We start from the raw sequence: 12,462 nt of genomic DNA on the forward strand, positions 1-12,462 counted from the left end.
GCCATGAACCATGTTGATGCTGATGTCAACGGGCTTTCGTCCGTTGCCTCTGTACCGGTTATCATTCCTTCCTCCCTTCTTGATTGATGCCACAAGGTGTGCAAGTCTTCCATCCTTGACGAATGTTTCAACAATATCCTTCAAGGATGTACACTCCTCCGTACTATGACCCTTTGTCCCGTGGAAGTCACAGGATTTGCTTTGATCCGCATTAGGTCGCTGCCGGATCATTGGAGCTTTTGGCCATGGTAGTTTTTCGGTGGCAAATATCTCAGTGACGCTTTTGGTGAGTGGCGTCCACCGGTGTTTTCGGCTTGAAGGGTGTGTGTTATCCCTTCCGCCAACAAGAGGGCGAGAGCTGGATGAGGTGTCAAAGTTTACCCTTGACTGCCAAATACCTAGCTTCCTCTTTTTGTTCTGCCGGGCGATCCGAACATTGTTTTCTCTAGTCCTTTGTGTGTAGAGGTGTGTACTCTGGGGAAGATCCCTTCCCAGTTGCTTCTCCGTCTCGGCAAAGCGCTTGGCCGCCGTCATGATGGCATCCCATGTGGATGGCATGCCGTCCTTACCCGTCAATGTGCGGATAAGCTCTGGGTATTCGGCGCCCTGGATGAAAGCGGCGCGAACCAGATCTTCACTTATGTTGCCCAGACTCAGCTTTTTGGAGTTGAAGCGAGTGATGAAGTCTAGTAAAGATTCATCCTCCTATCTAACGCAGTTGAGGATCGTCCACTGTTCTTCAGTATATTTCCTCTGTTGGCTGAAGTGTTGGCTGAACTTGTTCTGAAAGTCCGCCCAATCATAGATGTGGTGGACCGGTAAACGATCGAACCATGCCCTGGCCGCTCTAACCAGAGTCATCTGGAACATATAACACCACGTGGGTTCCGTCCAGTTACTGACGGTTGCCCTCGCAATGAATCTGTTCAAGTGGTCGTCTGGGTCGGATAGACCATCATAAGTGCCGATGTTGGACATTTGTTTGGCACTTCTCGGGGCGATTGCTTCCGCAATGTCCCTTGCAAACTTGGACTTTCTTGCATTTGCAGCAGTTGGTCTAAAGGTTTTGGAGAAGTCACGTGGGTTTCTCCCCGCGTTCGTTGGTTTAAAGGTTTCTCCAAAATTCCTTGTCGGTTGGAAGTCCGTTTCCTTACGCTTCCCTTTTGCCTTATGGCGAGGGTTTGCGTCGGTATCGGATTTTTCCCGCTCGTCGTCCGAGTACTCGCACTCACTGTTCATGTTGAGATGTTGGCGAGTACTGCCGAATTCGTCAGCCTGTTGAAGTGAACGCAAGCGTTCATCCAACTAAGCTTGGAACTCTTTCTGACGTGCTTCGGCCCACGCCTTAACTTGATCGAGTGTTTGGCGAGGGACCCTTGTCCGTTTCTCCAACTGGGCATCAGTGAACCCCAGTGAAATATTGTTTACTGCACTTGTCCCGGCTTGGGTAACCGGGGTAGTGTTCGTAAAATTTGTATAACCGCCGGTGTTCCCCCCAGTTGCTGGGGTTGTGGTTACCGGGGTTTCTTGGTCACTTACTGGCTTTGGGACCGGAGTAACGTTAACCATTTCTTCAGATATTTTGAAAAAAACTAAGAATTAGTTCTAGCTTTTATGCACGGATGGCGCAGACGTTCCTCTTCAAGGTGAGTCTTGCGGGTCCAACTGGGCTCTGCTGGGACCTACCTCTTCACTGTTTGTACGGGGTCACTATAACCTTTGTTGACATAAGTCGTCGCTCCATTTTTCACGTCTTCATTACATTAAATAGTACCATAATATAAACTATTAGTTATAAAATGTCACATGAATACAACAAAAACTAGGCAATAGTATATAGATATATGAGTAGAGTAAAAGAAAACCAATGATCTATCACACAACCGTATAAAAGACGAAAATTGGTTATACATGGTCGCATGATATCTTATATTGACACATCAATACATCATACATGTTATAATATTTACATGGACAGTATAAGGCGGCCTTCGTTCAAATCACACGATACGTATGATGGTTTATACTTTCACAGAAGTGACTGATGTGAAAACACATGTCATTGAGAAAGGTCATATGTTTTATTGTATCAGAATTTAAGTATTTAATTAGTTATAAAATGCTGTATGAATACAACAAAAAAATTAAACAATTGTATATTGAAATATAACTTTAGAACAGAGCTAAAGAAACACCAATAATGTATCACACAACCGTATAAAAGATGAAAATTGGTTATACAAGGTCGTATGGCATCTTATACTGACACATCAATACATCATGCATGTCATAGTATTTACACGGGCCATATGAGGCGGCCTTGTTTCAAATCACACGACTTGAATGATGCCTTCTACTGACACATAAGTGATTGATGTAAAAACAAATACCAATGACAAAGATATGATATATATACATATGATCATTCGTGGTGGGGCGTTTTTCACCTCAAAACTCTATGAACACCCCCCCCCCCCCCAAGTTTGAGCCAAGTTTTGGTCTCAAGCGTTTTGTATGAAACGCTACCCTCTAAATCTTCCAACCAAGCAGTTTTTCTCCCACATACTCTAATGAATCAAATATTTAAGTTCCAATAATATTTAAGTTATTTATATTAATTTGATTTACAACAATTAAGTAATTATTGCAGGAGAGTTTTCCAACTATACAGACTTTTACAAAATTTTTTGTTACTAACTGAGACGTCACATGGCTTAAAATACCTTATGGTATTGTTGCTGAAATGAAGTATATAAATATTTAGTATAGAAATGTTGTAGTTGAATATAATTTAATATTTAGTATATTTTAATATGCATAGAAATAGAAATGTATGTATGTATATACATTATACTCTACTAGCATTCATCTGTAGCTCTCTCTTTATATGCCCTACAACCAAACCCATTTCTCACTCTCATTCTCCTCTACATTCGCCGCATCCTTTGCTCATCATCTCACTCAAAACTCTATTCCTTGATAATAATAAAGCACCCACAAAAACAGATCAATCTTTTAAACACACCCAAAAAACCAGTGGGTGTGTTCTTAAAGGTCTTGTTAATGGCTGATAGCCTACTATCAAGTTTATTATGTTCAGAAAGTAGTGACAGTATATGTTATGATGACAATGATGATCAAAATGTTTATAAAAATCAAAGCTTTATCAAGAATCTTGAAACAGAGTGGGATTTTCTTGATTTTCCTGTGCAAAGTGATGACTGTTTGGGTTTATTGATTGAAAAAGAATGTCAACAGTTTGTGGGGTTTGATTATTTGGAGAAAATAAGAAATGGGAATTTGGATTTGGGTGCCAGACAGCAAGCTGTTGATTGGATTAGAAAGGTTTGCTCATTCTTCAATTTTTTTTTTTTGAAAAAATTATTATTATTATTATTATTATTATTATTATTATTATTATTTTGGTGAGGAATTAGTGATTTTATGATTTGGGGTTGAATATTTTTGAGGAATTAATGGAAAAGTTTTTTGCTTTATTTTCCAGCTTGGGAAATTTTAAAGGTGTTAATACTTTTTGTGGTTAATTTTGACTTTTTGATGAATTTAAATATTTTTTTAAATTAATGATCTTTTTGGAAAATTTAATGATTTTTTTTTTAAATTAATGATTTTTTTTGTAAGGAAATAGTGATTTTATGGCATGTGGTTAGTACATTCTTGATTTTTTTTTTTGAAAAAGTTAATGATTTTTTGTAAGGAATTTGTGATTTTATGATTTGAGATTGAATATTTTTGAGAAATTAATGGAAAAGTTTATTGCTTTATTTCCAGCTTTGGGAAATTTTGAAGGTTGCTAATACTTTTTGTGGTTAATTTTGACTTTGACCAGGTTCATGCTCATTTCAGTTTTGGACCCTTGTGTGCATATTTAGCCATCAACTACTTGGACAGATTTCTTGATGTCTATGAGTTCCCAGTAAGTATTTGTAACATTTTTTATATTATTTTATTTTATTGCAGTTTTGAGAATAAACGCAACTACTTAAAATTTAATGTTCATTAATTATGTTTTGAATATTTGTTTGCAATTAATGAACAGAAAGACAAGGCTTGGATGATGCAGTTGCTAGCTGTAGCATGTTTATCACTTGCATCCAAAATGGAAGAGACTGAAGTACCCCTCATTCTTGATTTACAGGTTCAAGTTCACCATCTTGTTTTCACAATAAAAAAAATGTTGACTTTTTTTGTGGGTCAAACTGTCAAAGTAAATTTTGTTTTCCTGTTGACAATATGAATGCATTTGCAGGTTTGTGATGCAAGATTTGTATTTGAAGCAAAAACCATTAAAAAAATGGAGCTTCTTGTGCTGACCACATTGAAATGGAGGATGCAAACAGTGACTCCGTTTTCATTCATTGATGCTTTCTTTCGAAAACTCTATTGTGATCAACCCGTATCGAGATCTTTAATATTGAGAGCAACCCAACTCATATTATGCTTAATTAATGGTAATTCATAGCTAATTACATTTTGTCTCATGTAAAGTGTTTATGATACAAAAGGGGTAAAATGGTAATTTCACAATGCAGGGATTGACTTCTTGGAATTTAGACCTTCTGAGATTGCAGCAGGAGTAGCAATATCTTTGGTTGGACAAACAAAAATGTCTGCCCTCTTTCAACATGTACAAAAGGTAATGATCATATAATGCATAGTTTTTTTTGTATGTTTTTGCATACTTATTTGTATTTTATCTTGATTTGTGAAGAGGTAGGTCCCAGCAGGGCCCAGTTGGACCCGCAAGACTCACCTTGAAGAGGGACGTCTGCGCAAAGACCAACTGGTTCCGCAGGACCCACCATGATCAGAGAGATGAAGACCTTACGCGCAGTACGCCAGCTGTTCCCGCAGGAAAAGCCTCCCAATGGTGAAGTACCCCGCCTGTTCCCGCAGCTGCGGATACAACCCATCAGGGAAGGCTACCCGCACTAATAGCAAGGCTACACGCACAAGGCACTAACTCTCAATAATTCAGTAATGTCACCTGAAGAAGGAATGAGCAAGGCGGGAATACTCCCACCCAAATGAGCCAGTCCGTACGCTTCTGGAGGATCTTTTGTACTATACCTGCCAAGGTATGGACAAAATAGACAAGATCTGACCAAAGCAGCCCATGAACCAATCACAGGGTGACAGCTCACTGACAACAGTACGACGAGGAGCACGCTCTAGTACAAAATGTCACTATCAGCCGCTGCCTACTCACCAACCCTTGTCGTGGCACGTACATAGCCTGCAGTTGGTGGAAAAGGAATAGTACACAGCCGGCCATATCACTATCAGCCGCTGCCTACCCACCAATCACCAGCATGGCACGTGCGTAGCCCACAGTTGGTAGAAAAAGAATATTATACAGCTGGCTGTACCTGCTTGGAAACCTACATTCGGCTATAAATACTCCAACACCTTGGAACGGTATCATATCTTATCTTATACCATCATATATCATCTGATATTATCTAGCTATTTCTCTTAATATACACTTATATTCAGAGCAATCTAGTCTGATTCTCACGCCGGAGGGTGGTCACAAGGAGGTACCCCCCCCCCCCTTCTCAGTGACGAGCTCACGGTGTCTGTTTTGCAGGTCATCAGAAGAATAACCATCTTTGCCGGACCTAACCCTCGTGGGAAACATCTACTTGACCCTAAGATTACCCGTAATCTGCCGGGGTCACTTAGTGTTTCTTCATTGGCGCCATCCGTGCATAAAAGCTAGAACTAATTTTCTCAGTTTTTTCAAAACCTCTGGAAAGATGGTTAAGGTTACTCCGATGCCAAGGCCAACGAGTGACCAAGAAACTCCGGTAACCACAACCCCAGCTACTGGGGGGAACACCGGCGAGTACACAATTTTTACGAACACTACCCCGGTTACCCAAGCCGGGGCAAGTGCAGTAAATAATCCTCACCTGGGATTCACCGATACCCAGTTGGAGAGACAACAGACCAGGCTCTCCCGCCAAACACTTGATCAAGTTAAAGCGTGGGCGGAAGCACGTCAGAAGGAATTCCAAGCTGAGTTGGATGAACGCTTACGTTCACTCCAACAGGCTGACGAATTCGGAAGCACTCGACAACAACTCAACATGAGTAATGAGTGCGAGTATGATAAAGATTGGGAAGAATCTGACAGTGACGCAAACCCGCGCCATAGGGCGAAAGGGAAGCGTAAACAAGCAGATTTCCACAGAAGAAATTTTGGAGAAACCTTTAAACCAAAAAACGCGGGTGGAAACCCACGTGACTTCTCTAAAACCTTCAGACCAACTGTTGCAAATGCGGGAACGTCCAAATTTGCAAGGGACATTGCGGAAGCAATTGCCCCGAAAAGTGCCAAACAAATGTACAACATAGGCACATATGATGGTATATCTGACCCAGACGATCATTTGAACAGATTCATAGCGGGGGTAGCCGTCAGCAATTGGACGGAACCCACGTGGTGTTACATGTTCCAAATGACGCTTGTTGGGGCAGCCAGAGCGTGGTTCGACCGTCTACCGGTCCACCACATCTACGATTGGGGAGACTTCCAGCAAAAGTTCAGCCAACACTTCAGTCAACAAAGAAAGTATACCGAAGAGCAATGGACGATCCTCAACTGCATCCGAGAGGAAGATGAGTCTTTACTAGACTTCATCACGTGCTTCAATTCAAAGAAGCTAAGTCTGGGCACTATTAGCGAAGATCTTGTTCGCGCTGATTTCATCCAGGGCGCGGAAGACCCAGAGCTCATCCGCACCTTAACGGGTAAAGATGGCATGCCATCCACGTGGGATGCCATCATGACAGCAGCTAAACGCTTCGCGGAAACGGAAAAGCAACTGGGTAGAGATCTTCCCCAGAGCACAAACCTCTACACTCAAAAAACAAGAGAAAACAACGTCCTTACCGCCCGACAAAACAAAAAGAGGAAGCTTGGTATTTGGCAGTCAAGGGTAAACTTTGGCACCTCATCCGGCTCGCACCCTCGGTTAGGCGGAAAGGATAACATGCAGTCGTCGAACCGGAACTCCAGATGGACGCCACTCACCAAAAGCGTCACCGAGATATTTGCCACCGAGAGGCTCCCATGGCCAGAGGCTCCAATAATCCGACAGCATCCAAACGCTGATCAAAGCAAATCCTGTGACTTCCACAGGACAAAAGGCCACACCACGGAGGAATGCGTAGCCTTGAAGGACGTCGTCGAAGCATTCGTCAGAAATGGGAAACTCACTCACCTCGTGGCGTAATGGACGCTAAGCAGGCTAATGCGTGTAGAACCCCAGTTGAGGAAAACACGGATGAAACTGCAGCCTCAATGTTGGAGACTACATACTGCGTAAACAACGAGATTCCGAACCAGGTGCATATCGGCTCGAAAGGCTCGATGACACCCCCATCCCAAGAACATGGAAGGGAGCTCAATTACACAGGCTGCATGTAGATCAATTCCAAACTTGTAAAGAAAAGGCCTAGAGCCACTTCTAATGGAAATGATTCTCCAAATCACATTGACGCTGATGGTCTTACATTTATACTTATGAACTTTCCAGACTGATATGCCGGTATTCACCGCATAAATATGGAAAGAAGTAAGTCGTTGCGTGTGGAAGGCGGCAAAACCCGCATAAACACAAAAAACGGTAAAAATTTCTAAGGAAAAGATGAGGAAAACCTTCACGCGGGTCAGTTATAGGTGAAGTTTGGTCATCCCACTAAATGAAAGTGACGGTTCTACCCGCACAACCATGATAGAGGAAACTGAACATTAACCTATTGACAACCGCGCGTCGAAATGTTAACTTATTCAAAACACTGATATGCCGGTATTCACCGCATAAATAAGTGGGGAAGTAAGTCGTTGCATGTGGAAGGCAGCAAAACCCGCATAAACACAAGAAACGGCAAAAATTTCTAAGGAAAAGATGAGGAATACCTTCACGCAGGTCAGTTATAGGTAAAGTTTGGTCATCCCACTAAATGAAAGTGACGGTCCTACCCGCACAATCATGATAGAGGAAACTGAACATCAACCTATTGACAATCGCGCGTCGAAAGGTTAACTTATTTAAAACACTTAGAAAATTTCTAAGGAAAACCTTCACGCAGGTCAGATATAGGTAAAGTTTAGCCAAGTGAAAGCGACGGTCTTACCCGCACAATCACGAAAGAGAGCAAAACTTTAACCTATCATCTGCCACGTTGAAAGGTTAACTTATCCAAACTACTCAAGAAATTGCTAAGTTAAACTAAAATATGCGTGAAACAAAGATTCAAAAATAAGAGGGAATATACCCCCTTACCTTGGTAACCAAGAAACCGTAAGACAAGTGCGGGTACAGTGTCAAGGCGAAACCCTTCACATACTTAGCACCTGCAGGGAATTGAAGCCAAGAATACCTTGGTAAACAAGAAACCGTAAGACAAGTGCGGGTATAGTGTCAAGGCGAAACCCTTCACATACTTAGCACCTGCAGGGAATTGAAGCCAAGAATACCTTGGAAGTCAAGTAACTATAAGACGAGTGCGGGTACAGTGTCAAGGCGAAACCCTTCACATACTTAGCACTTGCAGGGAATTAAAACCAAGAAGGATCTTCTGGGCCATGCTTGTGGAAAGGGAAATAACATCCCCGCATAGCGGGAAAGTTGAGAACTAGATTGTTTGAAGCTCCAAGATGGAATTGGTTGTTTAACATAATTGATCACTATGTCTAAAACTACCAAAACCTCGTGGAGAATCTACACAAGTGAAACTCAACGCTCCTGACTTGCGAGGAGGTTACACACCTACCCGCATCATACCCAAAGATCAAGCAGAAAAGTCAGGAATTTCTGCACGTGACATTAGGAAAACCGCGGGAAGAATCCCCACGGAAAACCTTAAAACTAAAAACCCTTTTCAAAACCCTTTGCTTAAGTCCAAAAGTTCACCTCACTTATTAACAATTCATGAGAAGAACATTGGACAGGGGGGGCTTGAAGAGGTAGGTCTCAGCAGGGCCTAGTTGGACCCGCAAGACTCACCTTGAAGAGGGACGTCTGCGCAAAGACCAACTGGTTCCGCAGGACCCACCATGCTCAGAGAGATGAAGACCTTACGCGCAGTACGCCAGCTGTTCCCGCAGGAAAAGCCTCCTAATGGTGAAGTACCCCGCCTGTTCCCGCAGCTGCGGATACAAGCCATCAGGGAAGGCTACCCGCACTAATAGCAAGGCTACACGCACAAGGCACTAACTCTCAGTAATTCAGTAATGTCACCTGAAGAAGGAATGAGCAAGGCGGGAATACTCCCGCCCAAATGAGCCAGTCCGTACGCTTCTGGAGGATCTTTTGTACTATACCTGCCAAGGTATGGACAAAATAGACAAGATCTGACCAAAGCAGCCCATGAACTAATCACAGGGTGACAGCTCACTGACAACAGTACGACGAGGAGCACGCTCTAGTACAAAATGTCACTATCAGCCGCTGCCTACTCACCAACCCTTGTCGTGGCACGTACATAGCCTGCAGTTGGTGGAAAAGGAATAGTACACAGCCGGTCATGTCACTATCAGCCGCTGTCTACCCACCAACCACCAGCATGGCACGTGCGTAGCCCACAGTTGGTAGAAAAGGAATATTATACAGGTGGCTGTACCTGCTTGGAAACCTACATTCGGCTATAAATACTCCACCTTGGAACGGTATCATATCTTCTCTTATACCATCATATATCATCTGATATTATCTAGCTATTTCTCTTAATATACACTTATATTCAGAGCAATCTAGTCTGATTCTCACGCCGGAGTGTGGTCACAAGGAGGTACCCCCCCCTTCTCAGTGACGAGCTCACGGTGTCTGTTTTGCAGGTCATCAGAAGAATAACCATCTTTGCCGGACCTAACCCTCGTGGGAAACATCTACTTGACCCTAAGATTATCCGTAATCTTCCGGGGTCACTTAGTGTTTCTTCAATTTGTTATCATGATGATCTAAAAGATGCAAACTTTTTATTCAGAGCTATAATTCTTATATACATATTGCTTACTTTAATTAATAGTTTGAAATAAGCAACTTCGAATCGTTTATTAAAGCCGTTTATTGCTTTTTTTACTCGTAAATAATAAGATAACAGATCCAAATTTTTATATCAGAGTGTAAGCTATCATAACAGTTTTGTTTTGTTTTTCACTACAAAACACACAAAAAGTTGCTCAGAATACATATTCATACCCAAGGTCCCCGCCCCTGGTCCCGAATTTGATGAATTAGATGTTGGAAATATGCAGCCTTAAAATTGACTATATACGATAATATTCATTAAATTGTTTCTTTTATAATAAGGGTTTTTGTAGGCATCTGTCCATTGCGATTGGCTACTCGTACGTTCCTTATAGACATGTGTACATAGCTTCGAACCAAGCTTCGTTTTTTTTATAAAGAAAGCGATACGTCTATAAATTTGATAAGTTTCCATCTTTTTTTATAGAGATTTGTTCATTGCTTCAAGCTTGTGTTTTTGACTTTTTTCTTATTATCAAGCAGTAAATACTCATACTTTACGTGTAAAAGAATGTACATTGTTTAAGACTTGGGTTTATTATAAGTTTTATATTGGTTTGTAGCCTTAAAGATTGATGATTATGAGCAAATACTAATAAAAGTTTTAACCTTTTTGATATGGGATTTGCAGGAGAGGATTCTTAAATGTGTGGAGTTGGTCAATGAGTTGTAGTGGTTGTACCGTGAGCATAATGAGTGGTACGGTGCCGAAAAGTCCGATTTGTGTGCTTGAAGCAGCATGTTTGAGTTACAATAATAGTGATGATTCAAGAGTTGGATCAAGAGCTTGTAAACGGAGGAGGCTTAATAACATAGCACCCTCTCATTTGGAGCTTTAGATGGTTTTGTAATTAGATGGAAATAAAATGTTTGAATTAATTTAATTTATTTGTTTTCTTTCTTTTTTTTTAAAAAACTTTTTGGTAGTGTGTGTGCTTTAGGTGCTTATGATTTAAGAGAAAGGAAAAAAAATGAGTTATGAGCTTTTGATTTGTTAAAACAAAGTGAAGGCATAAGAAAAGTTATACATTATTATAATTTTCTTCGATAAAAGTTTAAATTATATTAGATAAAAATTGTATCAATTTAGAACACAGAAGGTCCCTATAATATAACCAGTGCTGTAAAAATTTTGACTAGAGGCCGATTAATCCTCGATCAATTGCTAGTCCTACCTCATTAATTAATTTTGGGCTAATCGGTCAATGGTCAAATCTGGCAAAAATCAGGATTCATTGGACTTATTCGGCTTTTATTTGACGAGGTTTTGGCCAAAATTGTGCGGTTTTCAGCAAGATCCCGGCAAAATCAACGGTTTTTAGCGAGATTCCAGTCAATTTTCAGCCAAAATATGTTCATGTATATTTAAAACTAAAAAATTACATATAAAATGTGTGCATGTGTATATAAAACTGGAAATTATACATTAAAGTCCGATCCGATTCATCCCGATTAATCGCTAATCCCCACCTCACTGCCCGACTAGCGACTAACGTTTCTACAACAGTGAATATAACTATACTATGGTTTGATCCAAACTAACTAAACATTTGGTACTTTTTCGGTTAACTTTTGTGTTAAATTTTTGACAAATGACCGTTTTACACTTATTAAAAACTATATAACACAACCTTATTTTTATTCATTTTAATACCCCCAAATTATAGTCGATCACCCACCTCCGACCATCACTTCAACGAAACCAATTTTGAATCAGCACACCCTTCCTCGTCGACTGTTTATTAATGTAAGACCTTTCCCACCTTTACTTTGTACCATCTTATTCTCATTCAGGTGTGCGACCGACTTGCTAAAGACGGTCGATCGGTCTAAATGGGCTAAGGTGGGTTGTTAAAGTTTTTATTTGTTTTGTTTTATTAAATAATAGGGGTTTATTAGTCATGTAAAAACACAGATCTTAAGAATAATTAGCGACAATTATCAAATATATTATCCTTCACATTAGGGACTATAACTATAATTTCTCGTTCTTAAACATAAAAATTGTTAGACAAATATACCGCATGTACCCAAAGCATAACTTTTTTAACAGCTAAACATACACCACTTGTGTTACATCGCAAGTGACGCCGTTTGTATATTATGCGTTCATTGTATTTATATAAACAAAATGTACGTTTAGGCTTAAAAGAAACTAATCAAACTCGATAAATGAAACTCAAAGTTGAACTCGAGCTCAATTAAACTTCACTCTATGTAAGCCTTTTACGAACCAATATCAAGCAACTCATAACAATTTGGTTGTTTACACTTGCTTTGCTTACCGGATACAATACATAATACACTTCTACTTCTAGCTATAGTCTACTAATTACAAATAATATATTCATCTATAAAGAATATATTATGGTCTTTAAAGAAATAGTGAAAACAAACATAT

General features: G+C 40.5%; 1 pseudogene across 1 annotated transcript; it reads left to right on the plus strand.

The window, feature by feature from the left end:
• The first annotated feature begins 3,011 nt into the window (after positions 1-3,011).
• Positions 3,012-10,915, plus strand: LOC143557326 (cyclin-D4-1-like; annotated as a pseudogene). The gene is made up of 6 exons (XR_013139551.1): positions 3,012-3,345; positions 3,851-3,937; positions 4,061-4,159; positions 4,271-4,472; positions 4,554-4,657; positions 10,693-10,915. The product of XR_013139551.1 is annotated as a cyclin-D4-1-like (transcript).
• Positions 10,916-12,462: the final 1,547 nt, after the last annotated feature.

Source organism: Bidens hawaiensis, unplaced genomic scaffold (genome assembly GCF_021521415.1).
Source record: "Bidens hawaiensis isolate Kalapana, Puna unplaced genomic scaffold, B.hawaiensis_p1.1 tig00018902_1, whole genome shotgun sequence".
NCBI classification, from domain to species: Eukaryota; Viridiplantae; Streptophyta; class Magnoliopsida; order Asterales; family Asteraceae; genus Bidens; species Bidens hawaiensis.